The 23,338-nt window shown below is 49.3% G+C and overlaps 1 protein-coding gene across 1 annotated transcript in view; it reads left to right on the top strand.

Annotated features, from left to right (window-relative positions):
• The window catches only part of DNAI1 (dynein axonemal intermediate chain 1), a 172,511-nt gene that overhangs the window by 148,116 nt on the left and 1,057 nt on the right, over window positions 1-23,338 (top strand). The window lies entirely within an intron of this gene.

Genomic DNA, 23,338 nt, shown 5'->3' with positions numbered 1-23,338 from the left:
GGGTTGGCCTAGGGTGTGGTGGTTCATTTGTGATTGGCTGTGGTGGTCTTTGTTTTCGTGTGTGAGTGGGGTGGGTGAGTGTTTTGGATCAGGTTAGCCATATTGATTTGTATGCCATTGGTGGATTATTATCATTGTCTTGTTGGGCTGTGTATGTGATAAAGGGGAGCCATACAGGGGTGAAGGCGTCTTCTTCTATTTGTCCCTGTGTCAGTTTCAGTTTGTTGGTTAATTTTTCTAATAGGGCTGTTTCCCATACTATTTGGTACCAGTGGTCCATGCTTACTCCTGACAGGTCTCAGGGTGAGATAGTTTTAAAAGCCACATCTGTTGCCACAGATATGTATTTGTTATGTATTGAAGTTCTCACCCTGGGCCAGCAGGGGGATACTGTAGATAGTTTTCATTCAGGTCCGCATATGCAAATAAGGGGTTGAAAGTGACGTTCAGTGATTGGATAGTTTTAGAAAATTGTTACTGTTGCGTTGTAGTGGAGCTCTATATAAGCAGGCTGGCTGAACCCTTCAGCTCAGTTCTGTTCTGGCCTGTGAATAAACAAGAGCTGTTTGAAGAATCGCTGTATCTTCTGATATGTTCACCCACAACTTAACTGTATTCATATATCACTCTTCTTCCCAGAAGTTCAGGGTGATGCTCCTGTTATTGCTTGCTCCTTGTTTTATCTACACAACCACCCTGTGACGCAGCCACGGTCGGTGGAATGACTGGCCCAAGGTCACCTAGTGGGTGCTCTGCAAATACTGTTGAGATCTTAGCAACCTGCTGGTCTCAGAAGAGTCTATACATGTAAATTGGCACATGCAAATGTTATGCGATGCCCCAGGTGTGGAGATGAAAGGGAGACCCTGGAGCAGGAATAGCTGGTGAAAATCTATTGGCTGGTGACAAATTACAGATTCTAGTATCTACTGCCATATCATATCAAGTGTCCTCACTGTTACCAAAACCAGCAGAACAATATTCTGATCAGGTGCTCAGAAAACCACCTCAGTTCAAAGATGAATTAGATTCAGAGTGTTTAATTCTGCTGTGTCTTCAGCCTGCTCAGTGGATTTGACTCAATGTACTCTGACTTACTGATTAAGAATTTGGGTCTGCTGCACCAGTGTTGCTAGACATACATCTTCTCTAACCTCTTGATCTCATGAAAAACAACAACCCATCCTTTTGGATCCCTGTCAAGTAGCATGTGACGGCCAGGCTTCTCAGGGCTGGCACCAGGGAAGTTTCCATAATTTTGCACAGCACTGTTCCATTTCCTGACGGGCTGCGATGCTTCTTTCTGTCTGGGAAAGCTGACAAACATTTTGCTGCCCTGGGCTAATTTCCTTTTGTGAGGGTTTCCTTTTGAGAGAGTGGCTGCTGATAGTCTCAGTTTCTGTGCTAATGGTTAGCAGAAAGAAGCAGCAGGACAGGAGCAGGACAATCTGGATTCTCATTCCTATTGCACAAGCAACAACATTTGTTTTTCATTCACCAGATTGTGGAGGGGTCAGAGTGCAATGGTGGGCTACGGTTGACGCCTAGACTTCCTCCAACTCCCCCTTCCAGTGGTTTCCAGCAACTGTTAGCCAGAAGCATTGGAGGAAGAGCTCTCCTCTGTGAATTTGTCTCACCCTCTTCCAAAGCTGACTGCCCATTGCTGCCTTCTGGGAGAGGGAGTTCCAAAGTTTAACTCTGCACTGTACAAAGAAGTGCTTTCTTTCATCAACTTGATCCCCTTCCCCTCTTTCTTTTTTCCTTTCTCCTTCTGTGATGGAACTCCTATTTGGGGACTTCCCTGGCTTTCTTCTGGCCCATGTAGGACCAGTCTGGATAGTTAGCCTTGGTGAAGACTTGACGTTTTTATCCCCCAAAAAGTTTTTGATTGAGTTTCCACTGAAATGAGGCTGCATTTTAATGTTTTAATGTTGTATTTTAATCTTGTTTTTTAAGCTGTATCTCAATCAATTGTTTTTATATTTGGTGTTAGCCGCCCTGAGCCCGGTCTTGGCTGGGGAGGGCGGGGTATAAATAAAATTATTTATTTATTTGTTATTATATTACCTGTCCTGAATCTGCCAACAAAGCCAGACCCGTCATGGGGCTGATGGGAATTGTAGTCCAGAGCGACTGGGGGGGGCAACAGGTTGGGGGGAAACTGATGAACTGCATCTCCTGCACACTTTTCCTCCATCCTACCCCCTGCCCAGTTGGTGCCTGAAGCATCTGATCCTCCTCTTGTGATTCCTTTATTGCAGGGGGTTGGACTAAATGACCCTTGTACCTTCCAACTCTACAATCCTATGATTTTTCTTAAAGAGCCTTCTTCGTTCCCAGTGCTGGAATGGCCCACGATGGGCTGTGTCCGTGCAGAGCAAGGAAGGCAGTGAACCAGGGAGAGCAATTCAAGGCACCTATTCAAGCACCGAGCCCAAACTGCTCATCTTTCTATTTTTCTGCCAAAATTAATTTGATGGCCTCCCCGGGGAATTGTCTTAATGAGAGAAGAGAAGGATTCGCATAGGAATTGGGTGTCTTGTCCATCACGGTGAGCAGAGCTGACGCAGAAGGATTATTTTTATCCCACGCAGGAAGCATGAAGTCTCATGGGCTCCTGGGAAATGGTGGGCTCCTAAATCCAAGTCCTGGACCTCCTCTTTGTCCAGGCCTGAGACAGCAAACAGCATCATCATCATCATCATCATACATAAAGGGTAAAGGGACCTCTGAACATTAGCTACAAAGAGAAAAAAGGGGGAAAGAGGGCTTTTTTTGTGTGATACTGCCCACCAGTACCAACAAAATAAATTCCTTCCAGTAGCACCTTAAAGGTAAGGGGACCCCTGACCATTAGGTCCAGTCGTGGCCGACTCTGGGGTAGCGGCGCTCATCTCACTTTATTGGTCAAGGGAGCCGGCGTACAGCTTCCGGGTCATGTGGCCAGCAGGACTAAGCCGCTTCTGGCGAACCAGAGCAGTGCACGGAAACGCCGTTTACCTTCCCACCAGAGCGGTACCTATTTATCTACTTGCACTTTGACATGCTTTCGAACTGCTAGGTTGGCAGGATCTGTTGCAACAGGGTTCTCCCCTCACACGCAGGAAAGGAGGAGGAACCCAGAACCAAGGTGTGCCAGCCCTTATACAGACATTTTTAATTCCCTGCCCTGGAGCTCCAGACCACCCCTCCATACATCATACATACCTCACAGAAGGGGTGTAACCCAAGACCACCACCCCCAGATACATCATACCTACATCACAGTAAAGGTGGTCTACAGGAGAAATCTGAGTGCGTTGTTTACCGTATCTTGTCTGACAGGTTTACCTGTTAATGCTCACTTGACCCTGGGGAGCCTGGCCAGTCTTTTGCAATGATAAATACTTAGTTCCTGAGCCAGGTCACAGGCTCACCCTATTCATACACAGACATACCCTTAAGACAGGATTTGTGAAGGAAAAGACAATGGGGCGGCTTTTCCATTTTCCTTTGACCTTGCAGAGAAAACATTTGGTCAGTTTGGGAGCCAAAAATGGTTGGTCTTCCTGTGCTGATCTACGTACGTGCTGAACATTTATGAACATTTATTATACATCTAAGGCCTTAAAATTCTTATCACACAGCCATTGATAGTCCTTTTCTCCATGAATTTGCCTAATCTTATTTTAAAGCCATTCAGGTTGCTGGCCATCACTGCCTCCTGTAGCAGGGAGTTCCATAGTTTGCTCTGTGTGAAGAAGGACTTCCCTTTATCTGTCCTGAATCTTCCAACATTCAGATTCCTTGCATGTCCATGACTTCCAGTGTTACATGAAAGGGAGAATGACTTTTCTCTAGCGACTTTCCTCCATGCCGTGCAAAATTTCAGAAACTTCTACCATGCTGCCTCTTACTTGCCTTTTCTCTAAACTGAAAAGTCCAAAATACTGCAAGCGTTTTTTATGGGGGAATCACAGAGCCCCCCTCCGACTTGGGACAGGGCAGGGGAAGGCGGCAAGATAGACTCAGGCGCAGAGCAGCTGCAGGACAATTGGAGGGGCTGTCCTCACAGGCGTGCGTGGGTTCTCCCCTTCTGAGTGATCTGAAACACTCAGCTATACTTTGGACACTGTGTTATACCCAATTCTTTGGCTCTGCCCCAAGCCCTGTTATCCTCCCAAAATAGCAGGCAAGTTGGCAAGGGCTAAATGTCCTCCTGATGCTAAAGGTCTTTGTCCTTTTAGCAAGACTCTCTTTCCTTTCACTCTGGAATTTTTGGACCCGGTTGTCGTGTATCTGGGCTGCAAGTGGCCTGTTGTTATATCGTACCATGATATACATGTTAAATGTGGGTTTGCATTTCCCAAGAGCAAACTTTCTGCTTTCCAACTTTATTTTCTCCTAACACTTACCTTCCAGTTTCGAGGCATGAGGTGTTGAGAGAGGGGTGTGATATGAGAAGTTGTGCATTGTCTACTAATTATGATGGCTCTGCTCTGCCTCCACCGTCAGAGGCAGAAATGCTTCCAAGTACCAGTTGCTGGAAACCGCAGGAAGCGAGAGGGCTCTGGGGCTCGCATCCTGCTTGCAGGTTTCCCAGAGGCATCTGGTTGAAATTGAAATTGAAATACTTTATTGTCACTTATGCAATTGAGATTGGGACGCGGGTGGCGCTGTGAGTTAAACCACAGAGCCTAGGACTTGCCAATCAGAAGGCCAGCGGTTTGATTCCCCACGACGGGATGAGCTCCCGTTGCTCGGTCCCTGCTCCTGCCAACCTAGCAGCTCGAAAGCACGTCAAAGTGCAAGTAGATAAATAGGTACCGCTCTGGCGGGATGTAAACGGCGTTTCCATGCACTGCTCTGGTTCGCCAGAAGCGCCTTAGTCATGCTGGCCACATGACCTGGAAGCTGTACGCCAGCTCCCTCGGCCAGTAGAGCGAGATGAACGCCGCAACCCCAGAGTCGGCCACGACTGGACCTAATGGTCAGGGGTACCTTTACCTTTACCTATACAATTGAGATTACAGGAGCACTCAGCTCTCTTAGCCTTAATTCCCCTCGTTTACTGACGCACACCCACCAAACCCGAAAGTCAGTTGCCCTGTTGTTATCTTTCTATTCAGCAGCTTAACAGCACACGGATAGAAGCTGTTCTTTACCCTGTTGGCACGACTAATCATGCTTCTATATCTTCTGCCCGAGGGCAGGAAAGCAAGAAAGTGCCGGCCAGGGTGTGAATCCCTGAGAATTTTCCTCAACGTTATTCCGCTATTTCATCCGGCGGATTCACGGGACAGCCCATATTATCTTGTGCTGTATTCACCACCCTCTGTAGGCACTTCCTATCAGATGATGTCAAACCAGTGTCCCACACTGTGATGCAGTATGAAAGGACACTTTCTATTGTGGACCAGTAGAAGGAGATCATCAGATGTTGATTGACATCGTTCTTCCGCAATACTCTGAGGAGATGAAGTCTCTGTTGGGTTTTCTTAACCACCTTTCTGTTGGCCACTGTGAGAACAGGATGCTGAGCTAGATGGAACATTGGCCTGATCCAGAATGCTCTCCTTGTGTTCTTGAGTTATGTTCTTAAAGGTAAAGGGACCCCTGACTGTTAGGTCCAGTCACAGACGACACTGGGGTTGCAGCGCTCATCTCGCTTTACTGGCCAAGGGAGCTGGCGTTTGTCTACAGACAGCTTCTGGGTCATGTGGCCAGCATGACTAAGCCGCTTCTGGCGAAACCAGAGCAGTGCACAGAAACGCCGTTTACGTTCCCGCCAGAGAGGTACCTATTTATCTACTTGCACTTTGACGTGCTTTTGAACTGCTAGATTGGCAGGAGCAGGGACCGAGCAATGGGAGCTCACCCCGTTGCGGGGATTCGAACCGCCGACTTTCTGATCAGCAAGTCCTAGGCTCTGTGGTTTAGACCACAGCACCACCCGCATCCCACTATTCTTCATTAAAGGTAAAGGCAAAGGTACCCCTGACTGTTAGGTCTGGTCGCGGATTGCTCTGGGGTTGCAATCTTCTGATCGGCAAGTCCTAGGCCAGGAGTTGGCAAGGTTTACCTTGCCTGGGCCGGTTCACTCCAGCGGAGATCCTTCCGTGGGCTGGATTGCTAGTGCGTGTGAGCACACACGCCCACAAGTTTCGGCACCTGCGTCTGTGCAGACACAATTTCTGGTGTCTGCGCATGCATAAATGCAATTTCTGGCATTGCAGAAGTGAGTCCCCGCACCGCGCTGCGTCGGTTTAGCACAGTGAGCGGGCAGGAGCCGAATGGGTGGCTCGGTTTGGGAGCGGTTCATGGGCTAGTTAAATGCAGGCACTGAAACGAATGCTAAAAAATAAAGCGATTGCAAATAGAACCATTGATTTAGGAAAGCAACGTGTGGGGGTTTCGCTCAACCCTTCCTTCCCACGCTAAGCACTTCCCTCCATTTGCCCCTGCTGAACTTTTTTTTACCCAATCAGCTTAGCTCTGCAGTTTACTGAGATATTTTTAAGCATGCTGCCTCTTTCGAAATGTTTGCAATTCATCTTACTTTAGCATCAGCCACACATTCGGCAGGTTTCCTGCCTGGTCCTTCATCCAGTCAGCAAATAATACACATCGAACAGCACCAGACCCAGCAAAAGGATTTTGCAGGAAGCTCCTGCCTGTTTTACTTCAGGGCAGAGAATAATTGCAGAAGGCGGATTTCAGTTTGCTGCCTAAAGTTTGCAGTAATAAACACAAAAACTTTGAGAGGAGTTGTCTGTTTACCCAAGACGCCTGAATCAAAGTGTCAGAGGTGCAGACTAGGAAATGAGAGTCCTGCATTAGATTATAGCTTTGGCCCTTCCTGTGTTTCAAATTGGTATCAGATGGAAAGCATTATCAGAAAATGTTGGCTAACGTTGTCTAACCCGATTAAATATTTAGTCTCTGCAAGCTCACAGTCCGGCCGAAACATATTGCAGCCTTTCGCACTCTAGCAAGCAAAGATGAATCACAAAGTCGGCTAATAAGGCAGAATGCTTAGCCAAGACTTTTACTGAATGATATTTTATCATTAGTGTTAGTACTTCATAAAATGCATACACCACTTCATTGAAGAAAAAAAAAACTCAGAGCCCTTTACAGAAAAAGATTTTTAAAAATTTGCACCCGGTACCACCTGACCTTTCTGTGCCCATGTAGTGGACAGCTCAGTACCAGCAAGACGTCTGGCACAGGCACTGCTCAGTGTTTTCTGAACGACCGAGGTCTTGTGTCAAACATGGATTTTGTGGATGGAAGAGGGGGAGGAGGAAGGAAGAACTAGCCTGTTTTGGCATTGTTAGAACATGACTCCCCATTTTGCATATGGGTTATTATGGCCCTTTTGTCAACGCTCGGCAACTCAGTTTGGGAGAGCAAGTGGCGTGCAGGTCAGCAAAGAGCCATGGAATAGATTCCTTCTCTCTTCCCACAAGACTCAAAGGGGCAGAGGGACGCGGGTGGCACTGTGGTCTAAACCACTGAGCCTCTTGGGCTTGCCGAACAGAAGGTCGGTGGTTCGAATCCCCGGGGCGGGATGAGCTCCCATTGCTCAGTCCATGCTCCTGCCAACCTAGCAGTTCGAAAGCACCTCAAAGTGCAAGTAGATAAATAGGTACCACTCCAGCGGGAAGGTAAACAGCCTTACTCCTCCGCCATGTATTCCCTTGAGATAGGAAAGTGGGGAGGAGGCATTTCTCCCCAAAGAAATTGAGAACCGGCGAATGCCTTCACAATGGTCCTCTGGCTTTCTCTCTGCTCCTGACCAGCCTACCTGTGCTGGTCATTGTTACTCATCACGCCGTGTTGTGTGTACGTTTAATTCCGCATTTGTCAAATGAAGCCCGGGCCATTTGCTTCCAAAGCAGGTGGCTCCAGAAATCTCATTACTTTTCTCTCTTTCACCAACTAATCAAATTGCACGCCTGAAAAAAACAGCCAGGCAAGGGCAGTGGGACTGGTTTAGACTGGGCCTGTTTTTTGCTTTCTGTTTGCCATAAAGAACCACTTATTTTCATAAGCGTCAAGCAGTGGAACCAGGGAGTGTTTGTAGCGTTCTTTAAAATGCAGAGTGAGTGAGCCTAAGGCAGGGGTCAGCAAACTTACTGCGCCTCGGGCCGGTGTCTCCAGCACTGATTGCGCGGTGGGCCGGAGGGCAGGGGAGCGTGTGCCCATACGCGTGCACACATGCTATTTCCGGCGCACTTCCGGGTTGGAGGAGCACCGGAAATAGCTTGTGCGGATGTGCACAGGCTTCCTCCGACCTGGATGTGCACCGGAAATAATGCTTGAGCATGCACAAATAACGCTTGTGCATGCGCACAAGCTATTTCCAGTGCTCCTCCGACCCGGAAGTGGGCAGCTGCACAGCGCAGTGCCGGTAAGAGCGGGCGGTGGCAGCGGGGTTGCCACGGGCCAGATAAATGAGTCCCTCAGGCCTTATCTGGACGTGGGCCTGAGTTTGGGGACCCCTAAGGTCATGTTTTCGGGACGTGGGTGACGCTGTGGGTTAAACTGCAGAGCCTAGGACTTGCTGATCAGAAGGTCGGTGGTTTGAATCCCTGTGATGGGGTGAGCTCCCATTGCTCGGTCCCTGCTCCTGCCAACCTAGCAGTTTGAAAGCACATCAAAGTGCAAGTAGATAAATAGGTACCACTGCAGCGGGAAAGTAAACGGCGTTTCCGTGCGCTGCTCTGGTTCGCCGGAAGCAGCTTAGTCATGCTGGCCACATGACCTGGAAGCTGTACACCGGCTCCCTCGGCCATTAAAGCGAGATGAGCACTGCAACCCCGGAGTCGGTCACAACTGGACCTAATGGTCAGGGGTCCCTTTACCTTTTATAAGGTCATGTTTTCAGAGAGGGAAACTGCTAGTCCCACCACCCCCACCTCTAGCTACAGCTGGAGCCTGCAATATCCCTATCCCTGTCCCGTCGGCAACTCATAAGGGTTTGATGGTTTACAGCAGGGGTGGGCAACTCAGGGACTTCCAGGGCTGGGGATTGAACCTTGGACCTGTTGCACTGTTGCTGAGCTTTGCCTGCCCTACGGATGTTTTGGACTCTGCTGGGGCTGCTGGGAGTGTAGCTCCAAACCATCTGCAGGACACGATGGGTTTGCGAAGGCTGAGTGTTGGCCTCTCCCTCTCTCAGTACGTGGCCTCAATGAGAGAGAACAGAATGGTCTCTCGTGGACCATTTTCCAATGCAATCGTCCCAAATTGTTTTCCCAAAATTTGTGCTGTGATTGTCCCATGTGGCTACCATTCTGTGCTTTCCACTGGAGTTTTCCATCAATTTTCTTATCGTGAAAGGACCATTTTGTGGGATAGCCAGCCTCTTATAACAAGCAAGTCTAATTAAAGCAAGAAAGGGTTAAGGTAAAAGGTAAATGACCCCAGGATGGTTAAAACCAGTCAAATTCGACTATGGGGTGTGGTGTTCATCTCCGCTTTCAGGCCGAGGGAGCCAGTGTTTGTCCACAGACAGCTTTCCACATTATGTGGCCAGCATGACTACACTGCTTCTGGTACAATGGGACACCGTGACAAATGCCAGAATGCACGGAAATGCCATTTACCTTCCCACTGCAGTGGTACCTATTTATCTACTTGTGCTGGTGTGCTTTCAAACTGCTAGGTTGGCAGGAGCTGGCACAAACCAATGGGAGCTCACTCCGTTGAGCGGATTCGAACCGCTGACCTTCCGATCAGCAAGTCCTAGGCTCTGTGGTTTAACCCACAGTGCCACCCGCGTCCCAAGAGGCTCGGTGGTTTAGACCATACCACCACTCGTGTCCCAAAAAGGTTAAGACCATAGAGGAAGCTGTCCTGCCAGGCTTAGCTAGGGACTAAGGTAATCAAGGCCTTTGTTCACCTCCAGCTTCTACCTGAGAAGCTCAGCGTGGTTGCTCCAAGCTCATACCACTTGGCTCTAACAAGCCTCTCTTGGGTTCCTATACCAATAATTTAGGAACTTTCACCATTGTAACTAAGCCAGGTTTTACTGCCTGTGCAACTTTGTCTGAATGCCGTATGGAAAAGCACATGAATCTGACCTTTGGAGAGTTTGTAAGTAAATCATATATAGGTTTGTGTTGTCTTTTTCTACGCTGGAGAAGAGGGGAACGTTGTAAGGAACATAGAAGGGCATATTTTAAATGTCTAACAGCTTATATTTCCATGTTTTACTTTGCTGCATATTTTGTGATTTTAAAACTCTGCTGTGGTTCTCTTGCCCCAAACTTGGTTTTGGATCCAGGAATGATCCTTTCTATAGTTTATTTTTTCCTTGCCACCAACACGTTTTTGGGATTTGTCGCACAGCAGCATATTTGGCCTTTTTTATTTATCACAAAGAGTCTGTTGGCTTTTGAACGGATTATGAAGGTGCACTCTTATTGCACAAAGAACATTTACCTGAAGGTGTGACAGACCCACACAGAAATGTGACTGTCTAGATGTGTCTGAGGACAGGCAGAAGACATAATTTGAGAAGCAGAACAGGAGGTACTCTCAGCCAAGCTTGCAAAAATCCTCCCATTCTTCCCAGCTCAGCTGAATTCAGATCAAAATGCATAAACTGAAGCATGAATAAATTGCAGCAGATGTTTAATAGCTGTTCCATCAAGGGGAGAAGGCAGGAGTGTCACTGTTTTCATTTAATAGGAGTATTTATTAACTGTGGTTTATTATGTGGAGTAACTGAGAGAATGCTGTGTGTGAGAAGTAAAAGTGAGTGGAAGTGTCTGCAGTGAGTCTCATGTCATGGCAATTAATTTTGTCATTTTCCTGATTATGGGATGGTGAGAACATAAGATCGATGCCAGACAGAAAGGCAAAAGGCCAAGATTTGGGCAGCCCCGGTTCAGAAGTGAGTCAGCCTTTGACCTTAGGTGACGTTAATTGAACAGATTGTGCTAATAGCCCTGGATTTACGGGAAAGGGAGTCATGTTTGCTTCTCTCACAAATCTTTTGAATAAACTGCTGCACAGATTCACCCATCCCAACCTACGCTTATTTGGAGTTGCCTGCTATAAAAGAGACAGGATTCGCCCCCCTTCCTCATGTGATGTGGGTCTGGAACAAAAACCAAGAGCACTGAAGCCTCTGGAAGTTGTACACCAAAGGATTCCGTGATGTGCAACCTTTTCAGCATAATGCAAAAACTATTTCATATCTTGAATTCCCAAGGAAGTAAATGTGTGTTTGTTAGGCGTTAGAGCAGTGGCGTTCAGGTGCAGGTTATTGGTGGAAATTTATCAGCCATTTTCATAGCCAGGACCTGTTGATCCCAACCCTCTGCTTGAGCAAACATTGCATAATGAAAGTGGACATTGGACTTCTCTGTTCTTGACAAGTGTGAGTTCAAGTCCGGTCAGATCATGTTGGAGTATTGGTCCCTTAATTCCAGTTTCAATCCCCTTCTTTTAACACTTGGTTTCAATGCCACTTGAATCTTAGAAGTTCTTAGCGCTGCAGTGCACCTGCTCCCTGGTTGTGGCACATTGAGGGCTACTGGATTGTGTAGGCTTGTTGGAGGGGTGGTTGGTGCCCTGCCTTGTGTCGGGGTGTGTGTGTGTGTGTGTGCGTGCGCGCGTGTGCTCTGGGTCCTTTCTGACTCTGTGACTCAAGTTTCCTAATGTCATACAATCATGAGTTGGAATGATCTAACCCAATTACAGTCATACCTCTTGTTACGTTTGCTTCAGGTTGAGCATTTTTCAGGTTGCGTCCCGCGGCGACCCGGAAGTACCAGAAAGGGTTACTTCTGGGTTTCGCAGCTCGCGCATGTCCAGACACGCAAACTGATGTCATGCGCATGCACAGAAGCAGAGAATCGCAACCCGCAGACGCGCAGACATGCGTTGCGTTCCTTTCATGTTGTGAACAGTGCTCCGGAACAGATCCTGTTCGCAACCAGAGGTACCACTGTACCTGCAAGGCAGAAATTATAGCTGAAGAATCCCACCCTCTGCTTAAAAACCTTCAATGAAGGAGAAGCCACACCTTCTGAGGATCATTTAATCCAGGGGCCAGCAAACTTTTTCAGCAGGGGGCCGGTCCACTGTCCCTCAGACCTTGTGGGGGGCCAGACTATATTTTGGGAAAAAAATATATGAATGAATTCTTCTGCCCCACAAATAACCCAGAGATGCATTTTAAATAAAAGCACACATTCTACTCATGTAAAAACACACTGATTCCTGGACCATCCGCAGGCTGGATTGAGAAGGCGACTGGGCCGGATCCAGCCCCCGGGCCTTAGTTTTCCTACCCATCATTTAGTCCAGACCCCCTTACAGGGACTAAACCTGCAACCTTGGCATTCCCATGCTCTAACCAGCTGAGCTATCCAGCTGAACAGCTGCTTCACAATACAGGGCAGTTGCAAGCGAGTTTTGCTGCTGCCTCTGGGATGCCAGATGACATCAAAGCCCATTCACCCACACTCTCAGGGGTGAACCAACCCAACTGCTAAAAGGGAGTTGCTCGGTTTCATCCAATCTGCCGTATGTTCCCCCGCTGCCCCCCGCCCTGCCTTCTCTCACCAGAGAGTGAGCATCACCTGTATTGTTGTATTTTGCAAAGGTTAGTTTGGAGAGAGAGAAAATAACTGCAGTGGAATGAGTTCTCCTGGTGATAAGGAAATTACAGTTTTCATTTTCAGCTCCACACATCCTCTCCAGTGACTTGGCATTAAATTACATGCTCTGGTAATCAGCATGGCGCATTATCAGTCCCCTTGTTATTCTGCACCAGAGTAGTGCATTGTAAAAAGCAAGGGGGAAAGAAAGAATTGGGTGTGACATCGGCTTGTCTCCCAAGGGATGGCCGAGTCAACTGGGGGGGGGGGCTTCTGTAACATAAAGCTAAGGAGTTAGAGGATACATCAGATACGAGGGAGACCCCTGCTTCTGCATCAGGGGAAATACAAAGCCCAGATGAATCCAACAAATGGAGAATGCAGACAGCCCGTACCACTTACTGTATTTTTCGCTCTATAAGACGCACTTTCCCCCCTCCAAAAATGAAGGGGAAAAGTGTGTGCATCGTATGGAGAGAATGCAGGCTTCAGGCAGCTATCCGCAAGCCTGAGGAGCCCGGTGGGAACTCCATCCGCAAGCCTCCATCCGCCCAGCAGCTTACGGATAGCTGCCTGCAGCCCAAAGCCCAGGGAGCGCGGTGTTGTGCACCCTGGGCTTCGGGCAGCTCTCCGGAAGCCTGCGGAGCCTGGCGGGAGTTCCCACCAGGCTCCCAAGGCTTTCGGATAGCAGCCTGCTGTCCCCGAAGCCAAAACAGCGAGATGGGGCACTGCGCAGCCCTACGTCTTGCTGTTCCAGCTTCGGGAGGGCTGTGCAAAGCCTCCGCAGCCCTGCGTAGGCTACAAAGGATGTCCCCGAAGCCTCAAGCCTTTGGAGTGCAGCTGCGCTCCAAAGGCTTCAGGGATCTTTGAGGCTGGCGGTGGGAGAAAGTAGCGCTTCCCCCCAACGCCAGCCCCACAAGCTTGGGGGGCAGCGACAAGGCCTGCTCTTTGGGTTGTTCTTAGGCTTCCATTTGGGGCATCCGGTTGATACGGTGAGAGTAGGAGGCTGGACTAGATGGGCTGCTTCTGGTCTGATCCAGCAGCTGGCCTCTTTTGCAGGAGGGATAATGCAAGGGTAAAGGTAAAGGGACCCCTGACCATTAGGTCCAGTCGCGGCCGACTCTGGGGTTGCAGTGCTCATCTCGCTTTACTGGCCGAGGGAGCCGGCGTACAGCTTCCGGATCATGTGGCCAGCATGACTAAGCCGCTTCTGGTGAACCAGAGCAGTGCACGGAAATGCCGTTTACCTTCCTGCCAGAGTGGTACCTATTTATCTACTTGTACTTCGTGCTTTCAAACTGCTAGGTTGGCAGGAGCTGGGACCGAGCAATGGGAGCTCACCCTGTCGCGGGGATTCGAACTGCCGACCTTCTGATCGGCAAGTCCTAGGCTCTGTGGTTTAACCCACAGCCCCACCCGCGTCCCTTTATGCAAGGGTATACCAAGCCAAATTTAGGACTTTTCCACACCTCACCGCTTTCCCCCAGGAAAACGCACAGTTCAGCACTAACTCGGAACAAAAGGCAATTGGGATTTCTGCAGCTTGCTGTTTGTTCCAATTTGGCTCTAAAGTGCAGGTTGGTGAATACTGTTTAGGGTATAAAAGAACTGTGACAAAGTTGTTTGGCAATGTGTGTGCAACTCTGCACATGTGAACTTGTTCTTAGTGCCGAAGCGTGAAGGGGAAGGCAGCCAGATGATATAAGAGAAATGTCAGTCACGTATTAAAATACAAACATTGGCAAAGGTAGTTTAAAACACGGCACACAGCTGGTTGCGATCAGACTTTTAATTCCCAGAAAGATGTGCTGGTGGCGTTTGGGGAGCGAAATAAAACCAAGACGATTCTCTGAGTTTATTGTCGCATCAGGAGAGGCTGGAGTTCTGGAGAGGAACTGCACAGGCCATCTGGCAGCCCTCGGAGCAAATTCCCTGAGACGATTGTCTCCAGTTACATCTCTGCATAGAAATGGGCTTTCCGCTCGGCTGCGTGGCATGGCAGAGTGTTTCTGAGCATTTTGCTGCATCCATCCAAAGGGACCATAAGGCATGAGCATCCTTCGAGGATCTTACTGTGCGGAGAAAGAGATATGCTTGGAAGTGGCTCAGGAGCTTTTCCTGGGCTTGATGCTCAAAGTCAGGTGAATCTGCCATGGTGGGGCAGCCTCCTTTTCCATGCTTTCCTGAGGAAGAACCTAGGCTAGCCTGTGGAGCCTGAGAACTCCTACTCTCCTAGGCTGGAGGAGCACAACTGAGGAAGGACCGTAGCTCAGGACCAGTCCATCTGCTCTGCATGCGGAAGGTCCCAGGTTCAAACCTGCTTAGCATCTCCAGGTAGAACAGGGAGAGAACCTTCCCTGAAATCCAGGTGTGCTATTGCCAGTCAGTGCAAACAATTCTGAGATAGATTTACCAGTATAGAGGGATGCGGGTGGTGCTGTGGGTTAAACCACAGAGCCTAGGACTTGTCGATCATAAGGTCGGCAGTTCGAATCCCCGCGACAGCATGAGCTCCCGTTGCTCAGTCCCTGCTCCTGCCAACCAGCAGTTCAAAAGCACATCAAAGTGCAAGTAGATAAATAGGTACCGCTCCGGCGGGAAGGTAAACGGCATTTCCATGAGCTGCTCTGGTTTGCCAGAAGCGGCTAAGTCATGCTGGCCGCATGACCCGGAAGCTGTACGCCGGCTCCCTCAGCCAGTAAAGTGAGATGAGCGCTGCAACCCCAGAGTCGGCCACAACTGGACCTAATGGTCAGGGGTCCCTTTACCTTTACCTTTATCTCAGTATAAGGTGGCTTCCTAGCTTACTATCTTCCTGAAAAGTTTCTTAAGAAACCAGTGAGAGATGAGAAGCGAAGTGACTCCCTCTACAGAAAGGCTTGCTGCCATCAGTGGTTTTTGTTTCTCACCTTCAACAAGAACGTAAGAAGAGCCTAGCTTCTGGCTGGCTGACGGCCGGTCTCATCCAGCCCCCTGTTCTCCAAGTGCCCAGCCAGATGCCCAAATGAGACGCCCACATTCTCCCCTCCTGAGGGCTCAGGCAACTGGTATTCAGGAGGTAAAACACAGCCACCGTGACTAACGGCTAATGAGAGCCTTATCTTCCGTGCATTTGCCCAATCCTTTTATGGGAGCAAATCCCAACTGTGCACTGCGAGGAGTTCCTTTGGTTGGTCTCGAAGCTTCTAACATTCAGCTTCTTGGATCACCTTCAGTTTGGGCATTACAAGAGAGGCAAAAGGGAATTCCCTTATCACTTTAAAAGCATTATCTGCCTCCTCCTAGCTCACAGCATGCTCTGTTTTTCATCAGCTCTTTTGAAAATGCAGGTTCTCGGAGAACAGCTTGTCCCTTAACCCCAAGGACTGGCCTCGTAGAACATTCTCGCATTCCTTCCTCAAAGTCATCCGATTCAGGCCACCTCCGGGGGGGGGGGTGTCCTCAGGATGGGGAGCCGCCTCTGTGCTCTTCACAGCCCTATTGCAGTAAAGCGATTCCCCTCCAAAGTGCATTCCTGACTGGACGTGGCTGAGACGGATGACTTGACCCGGGCTGAGCAGTGAAATAAAGCTTTACTCACAACCTGTCATAAGAGAACTTTGAATCCGCGCAAAGAGAGAGACTTCTCCGGTTCATCTGCATTCATTCACTCATTGCTCTGCTGCTCCTCCACTAAGGAAACATACGAAGGGAATCGAAGTTGCTATTTATATATATATATATTTACATGACTAATCTGCTTCTGCACAGCACACTGCTCTAGGCAGAGCAAAGGAGGCTTCTAATTAAAACGCAGAAGCCCCTGAAATTGTGTACAGCATTTGAACGCCGGATGCAATTGCATTTAAAGTAGGACTTGCCTGGAAATGGCATCTCCTGCAGACTGAGACTCTGAAAACAGAAATTAATAGGAAGAGAAGGTGTGTGTGTGTGTGTGTGTGTGTGTGTGTGTGTGTAAAATAAAGCACAGCACTTCTACGTAAAACGAACGCCCAAACCGAGAAATCCTTCATTATTTGCATCTCACATAACATGACACAGACCTCACCTTCTCACGGCCACTAGCAATATGGGGATAATGGACTGTCATAGAGGGTTGTCATAAAGAGTTCCGAAAGAATGTATGTGAAATGCTTTGAGCATCTCAGTCTGGAAAATCATCGTGGGAAAGCTGCTGTTCCTCCGCAAATACCGTATTTTTTGCTCTATAAGACTCACTTTTTCCTTCCTAAAAAGTAAGGGGAAATGTGTGTGTGTCTTATGGAGCGAATGCAGGCTGTGCAGCTATCCCAGAAGCCAGAACAGCAAGAGGGATTGCTGCATTCGCTGCACAGCGATCCCTCTTGCTGTTCTGGCTTCTGAGATTTAGAATATTTTTTTTCTTGTTTTCCTCCTCCAAAAACTAGGTGCGTCTTATGATCTGGTGCGTCTTATAGAGCGAAAAATACGGTAACTCTTTCCACTGAGGCACCTCATGCAAATAAATGCTGGTCATCGTGGAGCGTACCATTTGTCTGTGTACACGTTGCGCCTTTAAATAGCCTTTGAAGCACCGTCTTCCCCCATATAATTTTGGGCACTGTAGTTTGCTAAGGTTGCTGGGAATTACAGCTCTGTGAGGGGTGGGGCTTTTCAGCTGGTACTCACAGGAACTCAGTGCCAGCACCTCTCAGGTGGGTGCCGTTGCCATTACAAGAGAACAAGGGAGGTATTCATGGTGAGTTCTGGCACCTTCTTTTCTGGAAAAACAGCATTGGTGAGGAATAAACTACCTGATCATTTTGGTGGCCCTTTGCTGAACCTTTCCCAGATCTACAGTATCCTTTTTGAGCCCTGAAAGCAGACAGAGACTTTGAAGAGAGGGTCAAAGCCAATTTTCTTGTTCTGTATGGGATAATGACAATAAAGATTATTGTATCGTATCGGGGGCTCTTATGCTGCTAAGAGTGTGGACCTCAGGAGCAGGGGTGCCAACTTGAATAAAATATTGGGGGGCAGGTAAGCCCCACCCCACATAATTGATCACATGATGGGCCTCACCCATACCATTTGAATGGCAACGCCCATCAACCTTGGGGGCCCCAGCCCCCTCAAATATTTTATCAGGGAGGGCAAAGGGACCTCAGCCTCTAGGAGCTGGCGCCAAATTTCAGGCAAACTCCTCTCTTTGTCTGTCTGACTCTCCTCTCTTGGTCCTGCCACTTCCTTTCTTGCACAGTCCGAGCTGTTGCTGTTGTTGTTGAGTCGTTTAGTTGTGTCCGACTCTTCGTGACCCCCTGGACCAGAGCACGCCAGGCACTCCTGTCTTCCACTGCCTCCCGCAGTTTGGTCAAACTCATGTTCGTAGCTTCGAGAACACTGTCCCACCATCTCATCCTCTGTCATCCCCTTCTCCTTGGGCCCTCCATCTTTCCCAACATCAGGGTCTTTTCCTGGGAGTCTTCTCTTCTCATGAGGTGGCCAAAGTCTTGGAGCCTCAGCTTCAGGATCTGCCCTTCCAGTGAGCACTCAGGGCTGGTTTCCTTCAGAATGGATCGGTTTGATCTTTTTGCAGTCCATGGGACTCTCCAGAGTCTCCTCCAGCACCAGAATTCAAAAGCATCCATTCTTTGGCGATCAGCCTTCTTTATGGTCCAGCTCTCACTTCCATACATCACTACTGGGAAAACCAGAGCTTTTACTATACAGACGTTAACCATACGGTCCGAGCTAAGCAGCTCCCAAAATGCTCACAGAAGTTAAAAGAAACCCATATGAGCAGCATGCATTCATTCAGAACAATGGCTGAAAGAGTAGCCGTCTGAAAAGGGAGGGAGGGAGGGGGGTCTGCAGCAGTAAAATGTTCCCTTTGATAGCGAGACCTCCTCTGCAACTGAGAACTGACCCACTTCCATTTATCAGCCAGGCACCATTTAAAACAAAGAATTCAGAGAGTTTCAGGGCTCTGGAAGGGACTTCGCCGGTCTTCTGAACCGCAGCCGAGTGCGGAGCGTGCTGGGTCCACTTGGGCACAGAATCATTTAGAAAGTCGAGGACCCTGTGGAAATGGCACCCGAGCCTCAGCTCAGATTGCTACCAGAATTGTGGATGGGGAGTAAAGCCAGCTTCTCAGAGCCTCTTCTCCAGCCTCTGTTGCATCGACAGTGTGCAAGTCTGTAGGCTTCTCATTTGCAATTATTCCTCGGATCCCGGTGAAATAGCTCGCTTTGCCACACATCGCAGCCTCGCTTTGCTCCAGGCTTTGGCCCTCATTTGCCCGATTCCAAGGCTGATGTGAACTGAGTCCGCCCCCCGCACCAGCACCGGGGGCCTCTGGGCCAGCACTGCAGGATAAGCAAGCGCATAAACAGCAGGCTGTCTGTTTGAGAGATGCAGAGGCAAGCCGGCCCAAGAATTTCCTGCTCACAAGTTGCCATAAACAATGAACGAGGCTGCCTGTCTCATTTTTGCATCTCTCTCTTAAGCAGCCTTTGGGCCTGAATCGAACTCCTTCTCATGTGCAGGGATGCAGCAAAAAAGAAAAATAGAAGCACAGGTCCTTTACAGCTGGATCTGTGCATGCATGCAAAGGAGGACTGATTCCTACCAATGCGTTCAACTTTCGTTGATTTGTATGTGATGACCAGCTTGTCTGAATGAGCCATTGCTGCCTCACCAGAGATGGAGATTTTATATTGCCTAGCATGCTCTTCAACACAACGCTTTTTCAACAGAGACAGTTCCTACATTTAGCTGAGATCTCCACCATCAAGGAATCCAGAGGTGATGCATTAAGTGGCATTATCTGCACAAGTGGACCATTGCTGAGGACCACAAGGACCTCTCGGTTCAGGGACAAGGCTATCAAGCTGCCTTCCCACCTTCCCACACTGGTACCAGCACCAGCAGTTGGTCCCGCCAGCCTTGATCAGAAACACTCTGATGGAGGCATCTCACACAAGACCAAAGCCCATCTAGTCCAGCATCCTGTTCTCCTGGTGGCCAACCAGATGTCCCAGTGAGAAGCCCTCAAACAGGACCTGGGCACAAGAGCACTCTATCTACTTGCAGTTCCCAGTAACCAGTATCCAGAGGCATTTGACCTGAGTCTGGAAACAGGACACAGGTGTGATAGCCTGGGACTCGGGCTCGGACTCTGAACCAGAGGAGTCTCAGTCTGCACTGGATCCTTTGCCTCAGGCATCACCTGAACCAAGTCTGGGGCCTGATCCTGAAGAGTCCCAGTCTGCACAGGTTCCCCTGCAACAAGCACCAGCTGGGCCGAGTCAGGGGCCTGATCCTGCCCTGGCTCCAGATGCGGGGATTCCCTCGTTGCCTCCAGCTGGGCCATCACTTACAGCTGCTCCACTACCGGTTGGGTCATGGGAGGCTGAGGCGGCCCCTGGGTCTAGTAACCCACTGACGTCTCCCAAGCTGCAGAGACTCAGGTCTGAGAGAAGGAGAGACCTGAGTACTCGCAGGAGGAGTGCTCGCCTTCGGGCGAAACAGGGAGGTGAGTCGCCGGGGGATCAGGGCCGGCCGTTACCCCGGCAAAGATAAAAGGCTGTTGGACCCCGCCCCAGGTTGCGGGAGCAACATTGCTGTTTGCCAGATCCTGCCTGAGATCCTGTACCTGTCCTTGCCTGATTTCCTGCCTCGTCTCCTGCCTTGGCCCCGTCAGACTGACTCCTAGCGGAACCTTCAGATTCTGGACCGGTCCTGGACCGTGTTTCGCGGGTTACCCCCGGGCCCAGCACAACAGTGATCAATAGCAGTGGCCACTGACAGCATTATGCTCCATCAATTTGTTTGCTTTTTGCCTTTAAAAGTGCACACTTAAAATGTAAATGTAACAAACATGTTTGTAAATCCACACTCTCTAGGGAGCTACACTGTACAGCAATCTCCAGTTCATCTTATACCCAAATTTGCTTCCGTGTAAGTTGTGAAATGCCTCTGTCATTTTTGTCTACAAGAGAAGTCTACCAGCGCCACCTCCCTTGAAGCGTCCTTGCCTCTCTCCTGCCAGCCAGGTGGCCTCTCTTAATCCCCAAGGTCCCTAAACTGAGGTTGCAGACGAGTAATCCAGCACTAATCCTATCAAATGCTATGAGAGCAAATGCTATCTGCCTTATCCGTTTGGGTGGGGTAGACAGGGAGCCACTTCCTCCCCAAAGGCGCTGCCGCCATCCAGACTAACCTTTTAGCACCATTCCTCTCTGCTGCCCCATTCACTTTTCTCTCTCTCCGCTCAGAAGTGCTAATGCACAACCATCTGCCCGTTGGTTCAGTTACAGTGCAGGCTCCTGCAGAACTGCCATTGCAGAGAATTGCTTGCAATGGTGTGTAGCCCTCATTTGTTCCGTGAGTCAGCTGGAATCCATGATGTTCGATTGGGTGGATTATGGAAAGGGACGGCAGATTAGCTGCACTCCTGGCCATGTGCCCTAGGCAAGCAAAACAAACCTCTCCTAATTGAATTGCACTCTTCGCCACGCTTTACTGCCAGCTTTGTGCAAACTTGAGTGTCGCCTCGCAAACCTTTGTAAATGCGAGAGCCCACACTGCTGCTGCTGCTGCTGCTTCTGTCCCGTTGCCGTAGACACTGTGCCTTCCCTAAGAACATGTAGGGGACTGGACCAGTAGATGGAAAAGTTGAGGTTTGGCTGTTTGGAGGCAAGGGGAAGGGGAAGGGGAAGCGTATCCCTGAAATCCTGGCCCCTTCCCCTGATTAGAGTCAGCTTCACATGCACCCTTGCCTGTCCCAGGGCCAAGGTGGCCCAACTGCATAAGGTGTCCAGGAGAAATATTTGTAGGGGCCCCACAGATGCAAGGAACAACCTGTCTTGGGAGCCTGCTGGCTGAGCAATGCTGGCAGACAGTTGCCCAGTTAAAGGTAAAGGGACCCCTGACCATTAGGTCCAGTCGTGGCCGACTCTGGGGTTGCGGCACTCATCTCGCTTTATTGACCGAGGGAGCCAGCGTACAGCTTCCGGGTCATGTGGCCAGCATGACTAAGCCGCTTCTGGAGAACCAGAGCAGCGCACGGAAACGCCGTTTACCTTCCCGCCGGAGCGGTATCTATTTATCTACTTGCACTTTGACGTGCTTTCAAACTGCTAGGTTGGCAGGAGCAGGGACCAAGCAACGGGAGCTCACCCCGTCGTGGGGATTCAAACCGCCGACCTTCTGATCGGCAAGCCCTAGGCTCTGTGGTTTAACCCACAGTGCCAGCAGCCCAGAGTGGCTGGGGAAACCCAACCAGATGGGCAGGATAGAAATTCTACCCCAGCCACTCTGGGCGGCTCCCAGCAGAATATTATTAATAATAATAAAAAAGCAAGAAAACGTCAAACATTAAAAACTTCTCTAAACAGGACTGCCTTCAGATGTCTTCCAAAAGTTGTGTAATTCTTTATCTCCTTGACATCTGAAGGGAGGGCGTTCCACAGGGCGGGCGCCACTACCAAGAAGGCCCTCTGCCTGGTTCCCTGTAACCTCACTTCTCGCAGGAAAGGAACCACCAGAAGGCCCTCGGAGCTGGACCTCAGTGTCTGGGCTGAACGATGGGGGTGGAGATGCTCCTTCAGGTATACTGGGCAGAGGCCGTTTAGGGTCAGCACCAACACTTTGAAATGTGCTCAGAAACATACTGGGAGCCAAAGTAGGTCTTTCAGGACCGGTGTTATATGATCTTGGCGGCCGCTCCCAGTCACCAGTCTGTTACTGGGCTCCCTGCTATTTTGAGAAGTGTGATTGCAAAGCGATGTTTGACTCTCGCACACCAGAGCAACCACTCCCATTACTGTCTTGCTCTGCTCAGCTATACCAGCTTAGCTTGGTGCACCAACTGCAACCATTCCAGGACCAGGAGAGCCTTGTGACCCACACATTGACAACCTCATGATTAGACTACTCCAATGCACTGTACGTAGGGCTGCCCTTGTAGCTAGCGCAAAAGACAGCTGCAAGGGCGCTTCCTGGGACAGCAAGCTCCCTCACGCTCAAGATCTTATTTTTGACATGTAAGGTCCTAAACTACTTGGAACCAGGATGTACCTAGCAGACTGCCTTCCCCACAGCAGCCCAAACACATCTTTCAGACCTTCGGAGAGAGCCTTGCAGATTGTCACTTGGTGCCATCGCAGAAGCAGGACTTCTTGGTGAGGCCACCAACCTTCTGGAATGCTCTCCCTCGGGCAATTTGTGGGGCAGAGACAGTAACGACCTTTAGACACCTCTAAAAATGTCTCTTCACCGAAGCTTTCCTGGACCCGTGGCGTCTTTCATTTTGTACGCTGCTTATTTTTATTTGTCAAGTTTTCTCCCCGCAGCCCACATTCCCACCTAGACTTTTAAGGAACTCTTAACAAAAGCTGTTGTATTTCTATCGCTTTAAGGTAAAGCTATTTTTATTATTATACTAAGCCACATGGAATAAATAAGTGAATAAAGGGTCTACTTGAGAGGTTTTTAAATACCATATTTTTCACTCTATAACACGCACCCGACCATAACACGCACATAGTTTTTAGAGGAGGAAAACAAGAAAAAAAATATTCTAAACGAAACAGTGGGTGCGTGATTTTTTTGGTGCAAGCTGTAGCCATGGACATGCTATGTGATCTGATGGTGAATTTGGGGTGACGCAGTGCAAAAATCCTGAGTATCCATGTGGATCTGTGCTTTGTAACCACGTTTTAAGTGGGGAGGGAAGGAAAAGCACTCAAGGGACAAGGAGCACGCGTGGGGTGGGTGGA

This window comes from Podarcis vaucheri (assembly GCF_965113315.1).
Source record: "Podarcis vaucheri genome assembly, chromosome: 11".
NCBI classification, from domain to species: domain Eukaryota; kingdom Metazoa; phylum Chordata; class Lepidosauria; order Squamata; family Lacertidae; genus Podarcis; species Podarcis vaucheri.
Note: the sequence above shows the minus strand (reverse complement) of the source record. Positions and strands in the feature narration are given on the sequence as shown.